The sequence below is a fragment of the Nicotiana attenuata genome, unplaced genomic scaffold (assembly GCF_001879085.1).
Source record: "Nicotiana attenuata strain UT unplaced genomic scaffold, NIATTr2, whole genome shotgun sequence".
Taxonomy (NCBI): domain Eukaryota; kingdom Viridiplantae; phylum Streptophyta; class Magnoliopsida; order Solanales; family Solanaceae; genus Nicotiana; species Nicotiana attenuata.
In genome coordinates, this window is record NW_017671718.1 from 234,766 (window position 1) to 239,819 (window position 5,054).

The 5,054-nt window shown below is 34.6% G+C and overlaps 1 long non-coding RNA gene across 1 annotated transcript; it reads right to left on the minus strand.

Annotated features, from left to right (window-relative positions):
- Window positions 1–2,946: 2,946 nt before the first annotated feature.
- LOC109209845 lies at window positions 2,947–4,576 on the minus strand. Its single transcript, XR_002065444.1, has 2 exons — window positions 4,297–4,576; window positions 2,947–3,416 (listed from the first exon to the last, which is right to left on the minus strand). It is a non-coding gene; the product is annotated as an uncharacterized LOC109209845 (long non-coding RNA).
- Between the last annotated feature and the right edge of the window lie 478 nt (window positions 4,577–5,054).

Consider the following 5,054-nt stretch of genomic DNA (forward strand, 5'->3'; position numbering starts at 1 on the left):
TAATTGACGGATCTTTGCCAAGAACCATTAGCTAATATTAGTTTTAACTCAAAATAGGTTAAAATCAACGGAGATTATTGGAAACAAAGCTTAGCGTTTCTGGTCGTTTTTTAGATCAGAAAAAATGAGGAGTTCTAGGGTATTTTGAAGGAAACCAAAAGGGCTATAGGATGTGGATTTGGGTGGGTTTGGAGGGATTACGGTAGTCGCAGCCGGCTAATGAAATGAGAGAATTTGGGGGCGGCTAAATTAGGGTTTTAGGTATGAGAGATAGAAGGGGAAAAATGGGAAGGGGTCTCTAGGTTTGGGGGGGAGGGGTTAGGACAGTTATATGGGGGCGGGGTGTTAGTTCCGGTCCGCTAGATCATAGGGAATGAAGGGCTGGGATTGAACGACGCAAAACAGCGTCGTTTTGGCTAGTTAGGGGTGCTGGACCGGGCAAAGGGGTTGGGCTGGGGCGGATGGGCAGGGATTTGGGCTCAGAAATAGTTTTGGCCCAATTTCGGGTCCAAACCAAATTTTTTTTTCTTTTTTTTATTGACTTGATTTCTTTTAATTTCCCATTTTTAAATACCAATAGACTTAATTAAATCTAAATTAAATCCCAAACCAAACCTAGCAATGTAAAATTAACTTAATTATATATTTCTAATACTAAAATGATTAATTGATTTAATACTAATGAAAGCAAGGTACTAATTTATAAAACTAAAGCTAAAATGTGAAATATTCTATATATATCTATATATATATATCTATATATATATATATATCTATATATATATATATATATATATATATATATATATATATATTACTTTCTTTTTTATTTTTGTTTATTAATGCAATTAATTAATAACTTAAACCTAAAATGCAGATATCAGCCTAATAAATGCAATGCATGAAACTTGAATATTTTTTCAGGTATCTTTTATGCTTTTAATGTATGCAAAGATGCACCTAAAATGCAAATAATTAAACTAATATTCCTAAAAATTCTATAAAACTTAAAATAAACTACAAAAATCTATTTTTTTATTTTGTAGGAGTATTTTGGTCGGGCAAAAATCACGTGCTCACACCTTTAATTGAGCAATACTAGTACATGAAGCCTCCTGTTTAGCTTAGAAAAGCATGCTTACGTGACTTAACTGTCTTATCTGCTCTAGCTGCTTACTTGGATTCTGTGTAGCATGTTTAGGGTAGAAATTACCTGTTTATTTGATACGAACTTGAATAGAACTGTAGATTTCCTTCTTGAGTTGGTTGTGTATTTACTTTGGGACTACGGAACGGTATTCCGAAAGATCCCCCTTGCATGTTTACTTTGGGACTACGGAACGATACTCCGAGAGATCCTCCCTGCACATCTATATTTGGGACTATGGGACGGTATCCCGGGAGATCCCCCTGTAATAGATATTTACGTTTGGAACTACGGAACGGTATTCTTGGAGATTCCCCTGCACATTTACGTTTGGGACTACGGGACGTTATCCTGGGAGATCCCCTGCTGCTATCTTTGTGTAATGAGTTAATCTTTCTGTGATTCTAATTTTCATTAACTTTTAGTATTTAAACTATACTGCCATATTCCATACTGCTTACCTTGTTATATATGTATAAACCGGTAGGGCCCTGACCTGATCTCGTCACTACTCGACCGAGGTTAGGCTTGGCACTTACTGGGTACCGCTGTGGTGTACTCATGCCCTTTCCTGTTCATGTTTTTCGTGTGCAGATCCACATTCTTCTACTCAGCCATACTCTCCGTGAGGCGAGGCAATCCAGAGGCTTCGAGGTATATCTGCCGCGTCCGCTGACCTAGAAGTCCTTCTCTACTCTCCCTTCAGTTATAGACTTCTTGTATTTTCCTTCGCTTAGACTTCTGGAGTTAGAATATTATGTATCTCTTTAGCTTGTGATTCATGAGACTCCAGATTTTGGGAGTGTTATGTTCAGTTTGAGAGTGTTATTATTGTATATGCCAAGCGGCATTTTAAACTCCTTTATTATGGTACCGGTGAATTGTTAGTTTCGCATCTTTATTTCATTTTTTTCGCAAGTTGTTAGGCTTACCTAGTCGTAGAGACTAGGTGCTGTCACGACAGTTCACGGAGGGAGAGAACTTGGGTCGTGACAAGCGCTGCATTGATTGACTCCACAATGTTTGAAGTCATTGTCAATGTTCTGTTGATAGTGGATGTGCTCGGGACCATCTTTCATACCCAACGTTCATTAAGTAATCATTGACCCTCTTATCAATTTTCTCTACCTCTGCCATCTGGTAATCAAACTTCTCAATTGTGTATGTTTTGGCGATAGCAAAGAATATGTCTTTGAGCTGCAAATTGTTCTTCCTGTGATCTTTTTTTTACGTTATTCCATAGATGTCATATGGAGACACAGTGAGGTACTTTGGATACAATGTTGCCGCTGCATTTTCAATGCCTTCATGCATGTCCGAGACTAAGCACATTCCCTGCCATTCTCCATATGCATCCTTGAACCTCGCGAAAAACCACTCCCAGGAAGCATTATTCTCTAAATCTACTATGGCATATGCGAGTGGTAAGATACTACCTAATAAATTGAATCATATAAACATATGTGAGTATATACATGAATAATATATAATATATATATATATATATATATATATATATATCTTATTTTTACCTTTTGCATCTTGTGTGGATGCTATCAATAATGTTCCTTTGTATGTCGATTTAAGAAAGGTTCCATCTACAACAACAACCGATTTGCAATACTGCCATCCTTTTATAAACNTATATATATATATATATATATATATATATATATATATATATATATATATATATATATATATATATATATATATATATATATATATATAAAGACACACACACACAACATACATTATTATTCTTATTTAAGAAAGGTTCCATCTACAACAACAACCGGTTTGCAATACTGCCATCCTTTTATAGACGGATATAGTGCAACGAAAGCATACATGAACAGGTCTTCCTCTATTTTTTTCAAACTTACCACCGACATAGGATTTGTAAGAACCAGCATATAAAAGTAGCTTGGCAGCTTTTCATATGATTCGCTCGGGTTCCCTCTCAGTAGTTGAACTGCATATTCTTTCGATCTTCATGCTTGCATATATGTCATTTGAAGACCATACTGCTTGTTCATGTCTCCAATTATGTCACTATGAGTGTATATTGTTTTTGCGTCTTTATACTTGTCTATCAGAAGTCTGCCGATGAGTTTTGCAGTAGCTTGACATTGTGAGTAAGATCTGTCTTTCAGCGGGCATGAGTGCAGTTTGCTGAAATTTTTGACCTTGAAAAGTTTTGCTTTTTTTCAGGCTCGAAAACTTAAAATACCAATCGCAGTTGTTGTTGATGCATACTAGGCAGTACCTACGATAAGGATATAAATTTTTCGATCAATAAATAGAGCGACATGAAAGACAATGATATATAGTGATACACACTGCCATCAACAATACTAGATGAAAAAATATAACGACTATACAGTACTAGACGGTGAAAACCACAATTTAAAAGTGTACTGCCACAGACTTACAAGCAGCAACTTATTTTCTACATAATTATGCTTCTAACATCAACTACGATATACATTGAGATACATAATTATACAGTAAATATTTTGATACTCACTTGATCTATGCACCTTAAACTAAAATTTTTCCTTTATTGCCAAGTGCTTCATGACTTTGACTATTGTAGCTTTGTCTTTATAAATTTGACCTTCTTCTACATCTATGTGTTGAGGGTAAGTTATTATTGTATTTTCATCAGATTCTGTATCCTGCCAGTCTTCTCCATCCCCAAACTCAATCATATTAATTGTATCTCCATTGTATCTCTCTTCTATAACTGAGCTTTGTGCATATTCTGAGGAAATCACAACAGAATTTGAATTGTAGCAGATCATGTCCAAATCCTTTGCACTCTATGTTATATAAAGGGGATACAATGTAAATTCCGACCTTGTTTTCAGCCCAAGATATATACATATACCCATATTATTGTGTATCACTATTGGTGGAGAACCGTTTTGGACAGTTTATTTGATTTCAATAACATTAAATGAAGTATCTAACATAAGTTGTTTCGAAATCATGTCTACAAAATCTTCAAAACTTATATTTGGAGTAACTATTACTGCATCTGCATTGTAATCTACATAGCTATTGGCAGCATTCCATCGGCTACCAAACTGAATAAAAATGGGTAAATTTTCCATTGAAGTAGCTGAAATTAGGTCAAAACTCACCAATTCCTTGATTGATTTTGATTGTAGTTCGTAGTTCCTTCTACACAGAAATCGCGAAAGCTGTATATACACAAAAATCGCGAAAGGGTATAGTGAAATTGATCGATTTTGAGTGAAATTTGGAGCTCCTTTTGAGAATTTTTTGGGAGAGAATGCCGTGATTTACAGAGGGAGAGAATGTCACGATCTGTTAAATTGATACGCTTGAAAAACAGGGAAGGAAGGAAGATCTTTAGCGTGATTCTCGGATGGAAGAATCCTTCCTTGCATGTATCTCTAATTTCGGGCTACTTTTGGTGAGTGTCTAATTTTAAGATAGAGGTTGATAAGTTTGTATTTAAATTGACTATTTCTGTACTTTTCCCTCCTAAAAATAGTGACAAAGGTACGTAGGTCCAAAGAAAATTCCAAGATTTAAGATTTCGAAGTGTTTAGATCCAATTTTATCGAATGTTTCTACACGTAGTTAACAATAACTTATCGTGAATAAAGCTCGTTTCTCAATATGTATCTCAATTCTTATATATAGCTCGTTATTTATTAGATTTTAATTTGGAGTAACTCAATTTTGAGAGTGAATATCCACTCTGTTGTGAAAAAATGACGGGCTATTTTATTGTAGAAAGGCAGTCTCTGCCTCCATTTTGTCTAAAAGAAGAAGATAAATTTTCACATGGCTATTATATATATATATATATATATATATATATATATATATATATATATATATATATATATATATATATATATATATATAT